A 9,097-nucleotide genomic window follows, 5' to 3' on the forward strand; every position below is an offset into this window, starting at 1 on the left:
GCAATATTAAATAATGACATATTTGTACTTCAATAGTTGTAAGAGATCTCTCCATTTCTATAGTTTTTAAATATTACTATTTAGTTATTTAATAACAACTTCAGAATAAGATGGTTATTATTTTCTCCTAAATACTGTTTAAAATGTAGAATAATCTCTATAGAATAAGTTTGATTTATATTTTTCTGTATTAAGTCACATTTTGATGCAAACTCATAATTCAATATTTGACAGTATCAAACTTCATTATCAGAATGTTTTATTTAATTATCCGTTATGTAATATATTATATTGTTAGATGTGTTTATGGAGGTTATGTTTAACTGATTTATGTTATTCAATTTTTGTAGAATGTATTTATATAAGAAACAAAAAAAAACTCTTCATAATCTAGCAATAATTTTATAAAAATTTTAACTGCCAAGACATGGGCACACTTTGCAATGTCTACAAGATTTGTACTTGAATAGTTTTGAATTTTTGATTTTAATAATTTTCACATTTATGTTAATTAGTGTGTTTAAAAATCATTTTGAAAACAGGTGCAGGCTGTGTATTCTAACAATTTTTGCAAATTTTATACAGAAAATTACAGTACTGATTATGTTATGTTAACAGTTAATATTTATTATTATTGTTTGTTTCGTATCTAGTAGAATTCATTATTGTTTTGGTGATTGGATAGAATAGCCAATTTTTTACTAGATTTGTCACAACGGTTAGACACAGAAAACAACTCTTACACCTTATAATATCCTTTATTGAAATCGAAATGCATTTCAGACTTAAGAGGGACTAAAAAGGTCTAAAATGCATTTCAACTTCAATAATGGATATTACAGAGTAAGAGTTCTGTGTCTAATCACTCTGACACATCTAGTAAAAAAAACTGTATAGAATAGCCAATCACCAAAATGATAAAGTTAATATTTAGCTTCGTTCTATCACATGCTTACATTCCACAGCTTTTCCATTTTAAATAATTTATGTTCTAGAACAGGTATTCTTCTATGTGGTCATCAAGCTAATTCTGCAAGATTCTCAAATCCAGGGAAATGATTCTGTAATTTTTCACTCATTAAATATCTTTCAGATTACAGTTTTTAATCATCTGCATCTTGTATAATAAAAATCCTAAGTACAAGGAATTAATGCTATTCCAAGAGATCCTTACTGTGTTTTCATGTATGTATGACTATGAATCATGTTCCACAGTTATAGAAAAAGGTTTCTAAATTCCTGTTCTAGAACCTGAAGATAGCTAGGATAGTCATTGAAGATGATTGAAAAAACACTTATTCATTATAAAATCCTTGCTGATTATAAAGGTTCTCTGAACTATGTTTTTAAAGATTATAAAATGTAAAGTACTGGTTCCCAAAGTGAGTGCTGCCTCAGGGGTAGTAAGTAATCTGGGGGAAAAAGAAACAAGGGCAACAGGCAGAACCAAACAGTGACCATAGGCACAGATTTGGGTCACAGACAACCTTTCCCTTTCCTCCATCAAAATGAATAAGAAACATTGCATTTAAATGGTTTCCAGATGTTTACAACAATGTATGGTAAGGACACAAAATATGAGGGTAGTAGAAAAGCTTTTCAAAGAATAATTCCAAGCCTTTCCCATACAAATGAAAATGGGTTGGGGGCATTGGGGAATAAGTTTATGGAACAAGAGGATGGTGATTGAAAAAAGTTTGGGAATCACCGATGTAAAGTATTATTTATAAGAAGACAAATACTTTAATACATAAGCAAAATTTAATGAATTCACAACTACAAGTGCTAAATATTATCCCCACCCAATCTAGCACCATACTTTTATACTGTACATACAATTAAAGACACATAAATACTCTTCTGTATACTATCCCAACAATTTCAGGATTTTTAAGATCACACAAACATTCACGTAGTTTTTTTTTCTATAGTATATTAGCACTCACATAATTAAACATTATTAAACATCATTTGAATTCCGTTCACAATCGTATTTACCCTGTTGACAATTTATAACTTGTACAATTAACATTAGTCGGTTATTTTCAACAGTAAAAAAAATCTATTCATTGCAACTTCCACAAATGTACAATTCACATTTGACAAAATGTGATCTGGTAAATACCACACACAAGAAATTAACAAGGTTGTTTTTAAAATGACAACATTCATTGTATATTTAATAGACAAATGCAAAAACAATATAAAATTTTGTGAATTATTTATATATATATATATAATATGTAATGTCGAATGAATAAAATTCATTCATATAAACAACAAAAAAACAACTTTTCTATCAAATGCAATTTTTTGTTTACAAGTTTTCCTACCTAAAAATTAGCCCTGAGGATAAAAAATTGCTCATGCAATGCAGACAGAATCCATATTTAAAGATTTCACATTAATTATTATAATAGTAATAAACATCAAAGATTTCTTTGTTAAAATATTCTCAATTGTACATCACAAAAATCTTTTTTTTTTTTTTGTTTTGTTTTATTCAAAGAATATAACAGCCCAAAACATGAAGAAAAAATGTGTAATAACTGGCCATATATAATGTATAAGTGAAGTGGTGAAATTATTTAAAAATTGCTGAAAATGCATTTAAACTGTATTGAATTTGGTTTAATGTTTCTACTATAATGGCCAAGACCAAGTAATGGTTAACTAACACTGATTAAAATTTTTTTAAATATTTAAGAGTTGAAGAAAAAACAAGATCAAGATTAGCACAAATAGAAAATTTCATATAAATTATGTTATCCAAGCATCAACATGGCCGACTTTTAACAGATATGAGTGCACTTTTCCTTCTAAACTTTTAAATTGCATTTAATAAGTAGATTTACATTCATATCTAGTACTATGAGTAATCAGGTCTCTCAAATTCTTAGCTCTAGTTATACTCTTGGTTTATAATGTTTCTGTTTTCTTTGCTAGAAATTACATAAATTAATTTACTACACTTCATAATTAAAAGTTTATTATGCAGATTCTAGTCTGGACTCTAGGCAGGGGTGGCCCTAATGGTGCGACTGCACCAGGCACTGTCATAGGGGAGCGCAGAAAATGCAACAATAGATCGTCTGCACAAAAATAAAACCCAATCACCTTATTACTACATAACCCTACCCACCAAAATAAATTCTATACAGCAGTGAGCTGGGTTGTGCGCATTTCAAAGGTATACATATAGTGTGAAATTCGCATTTAACGTTGTAGACTGTTAACCTTTTCAAACAAATACTGTTTCTCATCGATACTACTACTATGCTAATCTTTTGGAGGTCTGAGTTATTAATAATGTAAAAAATGTATATTATCTTTAGTCTCTGTATACAGTTTAGTCTCTACAGGGGAGGGCACCACAATGAGATCTCACACCACCTGAAAACCTTGCTAAGGCCTCACCTGGCTATAGGGATACAGACTTGGTTTCTTTTCCCTCCTATCAATCCTGTTCATATTACATATATGTATTATGTATATATATTTTTAATTTAATTTTTCATTCAGCATTTTTAAAATTATATAACATATGCTAATGATGAAGTTGTATATATCAGAGCTTGTTGACACCACAGAAGGTAAGTAAAGTACTTCAGGTGCATTGCTTAGAGGCACAAAATATATCACTGACCAACCTATACTGCCTCCCTTTTTAACTTTTTCTACACTTTCAGGCTTCAGCACTGTTCTAACATTGCTGCTACTTTTACTTGCAAAGTATGAATAAATATGAATTATTTCACATGGTAATTACATAGTTTGCTATCTAATGACTAATTTATCTTTTTTATAGCTGTTATACGACTGTTCTAATTGTGACGAGGCAATGATACGTCAGTTGTAACCAGGCGTATTCAGTCACATTAATGCATGGATAACATAAGTTTAAAATAATAAGTCATTTAAAACATGCAATAATTATTTAAAATGTAATATTTAACAATAATTTATCACAGAATTATGTTTAATATGATAGAAATTTAAGAAAGATCTTTAAATATATTTCTTAACTATTTCCAATACATTTATCCAATGATAGTATTCCAATACCATTACCACAGAAACAAATTTTGCATTAGATATACTTATTAACAAAAATAAACAGATTAATTGAATCAAATTCAATTTTTTTTTTCTAATATTTATAATCAACTAACATATTTCAATATTAAAAGAATGGGACATTACCAATATATATATAGAGCGTCCGTGAAAGATGTAACCCATCGTTGATAGATTCTATAAACAGTTCTAAATCAATAATTTAAACTAATACTTTCTCTTATTTGCATTTGGAGAAACTTTACAACTGAAATTACTGTACTAAATATATTATAGATACCATAAACACAACATCACTATATATATTATAATGTAAGGAGAATAAACAAAAAAATCATTTAGATTTGGAGTATAATTTAGAAATTTTAAAGAGAAAGTATATTGTCTATTTACATACAAAACGAAACTTACTTAGATGACAACCTACATGAACTAAAACTGAATTAATATAAGATTCTTTCTACCATCTTCAGACATTGAAAAAGATAGAAAGATATCTTACATTAATTCAGTTTTAATTCTTGCAGATCTAAGCAAATTTTATTTTGTTATAGGCAGATATTACCAGAAATGTAGAACAAGGGGTAGAAAGATGAAATATCTGAGATGCTAAATGAGAAAGAACACACAAATTCTTCTAATAAAATGTCAATTTTTTTAATTATTTACTATGAAAAGTTAAATATTATGCTTTCTATGTTTACAGATTTATATGCAATCTGAAATTTTTGGAAAGGAAAACCCACATTTATTTATAAATAGTGTGTTAATATTAATACTAAAAAATGTTTTAAAAAATTTACGATTATATATGTGTATATTCTCCGAGATGCCAAATCCACCCTCTCTCTCTGGTTATGATATTCCCTCTAACCATTACAAGAATAGATTGCTGTAATATAAATTAGCAATCATTAGATTACATAGAAAACAATAAAATCTGTTCTTACTACTATTATTTTTAAATACGCAACTTTATCAGATTTTCAACTACTATTCTTCAAAATAATAATGAACCAGAGAAACCTTTTAATGTTCTTGATTTAAAATTATTTATAGAATCTATTCACGAAGTCACAGACAAACTTTACCACATACATATATATTACAGACACTCTATACTTTCTGATCTTTGACAATTACTTGGTTTAGCCTTTGTAAAACAAATACTTTACAAATTTTTCCTCACAATCCAATTCTGCAAGGTACAATCATTCCAAGAAGTATAGATTAACAGAGCCAAATCAATTTTAATTACTTTGTTGAATGTCAAATAATGATAATGACGATAATAATAATAATAATAATAATAAAATATATCTCCGAAAAATATAATTAAATAACTTCACCATTTCTCGATGTTCAATAAAAATGAAAAGAAATTACAATATTTACAAATCTATCTTAAATTTTAAAAAAATAACAAATAACAAGTTGAATGCTTTGGAAAAAAAGCATGAAAATATACAATTTGTACTTGAATCTGGATGATTTTTCCATTTTTGTACAATTTATTCTTGTTGTACAACTTCAAAAAATACAATTACGTCTTTTAAAAACTTCAAACATTATTTCTATTAAGTAATTCGAATAATGTTTAGTCTAATATAATACTTTTACAATATAGAATTAATGATTTTTTTTAGTATTTTGAAAGATTTTATATATATATAGATTTATTTGTATATATATAATCGTGTAATTAAAATAGCATATTTTGTATTAAATTACGGGAAAATTCTTTTATATATTTAGTTCTTAGCCATTTGCTGCAATCGAAACAAACAGAATGGTGCATTTCCACTGTGCATTTAACTAAAGTTTCTGAAATGATTCATACCAGTCCGCTGAAGAAATTCACTACAGCAATATACTTTAGATCACTGTTAATTTTTAATGTTGTTATATACTTATGGAGACGATCCATCATATCAAACTAACATATAACTTCTAAATACTTGATTTTGTTTATGACAAGTTGATATTTAACACATCATTCAAATATTTTTCCAAATTTTATAAGATAGATATATATATGTATGTATGTATATATATATGTATATATATGGCCGACTCTCGGAAATTTGGACTTTCGAAATCCAGGTAACTCACCGAATTTGATGGCAGCCATATTTGGTGAAAACATTGGTAATCTCGTAATAAATTTTTAGAGGTTATAATTGTTAGCAAATATAGCAAATTAATGTCAAGAAGTATTTAAAGAATCAAGATTTACAGTTTTGTAAATCAAGATTGCATTTTTTCAGAGTTATCTGGATTTTAGAGAGTCAGTCATATTAACATTAAAAGCATTTTTTAATAAATAGAGCTAAGAAATTTGTCATTATTATTAATGTTGTTATTAATTTTTTTAAAAAGAAAAATGATTGTTTCAGCAGTTATTTTTTAAATTTTAATTAAATTGTTTTTTTATCACACCCCAAATGGTAAATAATGCATTAATTTGAACTATAAAGTATAACAAACAAATTTTATAAATAAAAATTAACTAACAGTAAAAGGGGGAGAGAAAATAAAATATAACATTAAAACTACATTTTATACTTGTAAAGTTTGCTAAATTATCAAAAATATTATAATAATTTAAATGATTTTACTGCATTCAACTTCATTTATGCAGGAAACAACGATTTATTTAAAAGAAAAAAAAAAAACACAAAATTTATCGTTCTTACCCACGCACAAAACAAAAAAATAAAGAAATATTAAAATTATGGTTTAGGGTGCTCAGGTAAAACACTATAGATAACATTATTTAACATTAATTTGAACAAACAACAACAACGACAACAACTCGTAAAAGCTACTTCGTAACCGGTTCAGTTCTCATAGCTAAACCGTTCGTATTAGTACACCGAGTAGTACTAATAGAAAAACACCTTCTAATTAATTCCTGGTCCCTCAAGCTATTCTCTTTGAAGATTTCCTACAGAATTTATTTTCTTATTGTTTTTTTTTTTTTAATATATATACAACATTCATAATGTTAAACATGTAGCACTGTTAAACAAAATATTTACAGATAATAAGAATTTTACATATACAAATACAACAGTTATCTAATTTGATTTCTCGTCTTTTGGTATACGATAATTTTTAAAGCATTATCGGAAAACAGATTAGACTTAACGGCCAAGTACTATTGCCTAAATACAGATAAAATTCATAAAAGTATATCACATGAACATTTAAACATCGAGATAATACATTATGCTATAAGAATTAATACCATTATGTTATGAATTTTTCAATTTTTCTATGGCAGTCCAAATACACAGAGATATTGACATTTAATAAGTTTATTAATGGCAGTTGAATGAAAAAGTCATCTAAAAAGGATGTAAACTCTGGCAAAGTGTCTCAAAAAAGTATATAAATGAAGCAGTGTATACCCGAAACATTGCTCAACCATACTGGCAGTGTTAGTATCCTAAACCCTTAATCTGAATGATTAATGCCTTCTCTGTAAAAAAATTCTTTCTCTAACAAACATACCTAATTCATTTGCTTAATCTCAAACGTTCTTTGATTATTATAAATAAATTAATTAATATTGCTTACAAGAAAGAAAAATACATACTTCAGTGTTGCGAACTAAAAATTCTTTTTTGTCGTTTCTGTATGTTTAATAAATGTAGTTAAAATAGCATTTCCTTAAAAAAAATGTATTTATAGAAGTGTTAGTACTTTTATAATCCACTTAACTTCATCAGAAATAAAACTTCACGACAAGCTTATATGAGTTCCAAACATTTCAGACTCAGGAGCTTGTCACAAAAGTTTGAATTTGGGAGAATAACACAAACAAATGCCATAAGTACAGTGTTTGTTTGTGTTACTGCTAACTGTTCCAGCTTGTTGGTAAATTAGCATTAGGAGAATTAGAAGTTTTGATTCAAAAAAATATTGCATGAATAATTCATTGAATAATAGAAGCGAGAAAATTTTAAAAGAATATATTATTAGTAATAAAAGTTTATAAATTTTTTAATGAATATATATATAAACTAAAAATATTTTATGCAATTATCTAAAAGTAAATAGATTCCAAAACAAAAGTTTAATGTTTACATAGATGTGATTGGCCATTAGTTCATAGCCTATAGTGCACTCAAGGTGATTTTTGATGACTTATGGTGCACTCAGGATGGTATAGCAACTGTAAACCCAAAATACAAACAATATTTTACAACATTAGATACTAAATCACAGATTAACTTACTTAGCAGATTAATTATTATAGTAAAAATAGAATTCCACATTTTATAATTAAACATAAAATGATATCTGAAGTATGTATTTTTCTGTAAGTTAAGAAATTTATAATTAAATTTCATTCCCTTTTATTGCATACATAATTTTAATTTAGCTATTATTATAATTTTTAAACAAATATTTAATGTAAATCAATTAAGTTCATAATTGATTGATTCAAAATTGGTGTTATTGACATGATTATTCATTCAATAATGAATAATATGAATTTGCAACATTTAAAAATTTTTTAAAAATTAATTAATTACTACTCTCACTATCTTCTTTGTCTATAAATCCTATTTTCATTTTTTTTTTAAATTTAAAACAAACATAACCTAACTTATTTGATAGATGAATATTCTTATGACAACATCCAGTGTTTTTTGGCTGCCCTTAACTTTGTACCATAAATTATCACGACTTTTAACGTTAGCACTTTTTACTCTCTACTCTAATATCGAGAGAATAGACTTATATAATTACTTAAATGTATAAGCATTAACATCTTTTCAAATATAAATGATTCGTAATAAAAATTTTAATATTATATCAAATGAGGCAAGATAAATCATTCACAGTTTTGATATTCAAAAAGCACCTTATCAACAAAGCAAACATTTCATACAGCTTGCTATTTGAAAACAAATTATCAAGCTACTTATTGCACTAAAACTTGCATATAGACATACATTTTTATACATTCTCTACATTATCAAATTTTTATTTAAAAATTATATATATA

Source organism: Centruroides sculpturatus, unplaced genomic scaffold, assembly GCF_000671375.1.
Source record: "Centruroides sculpturatus isolate CEXI.00-Female unplaced genomic scaffold, Cexi_2.0 scaffold1386, whole genome shotgun sequence".
Taxonomy (NCBI): Eukaryota; Metazoa; Arthropoda; class Arachnida; order Scorpiones; family Buthidae; genus Centruroides; species Centruroides sculpturatus.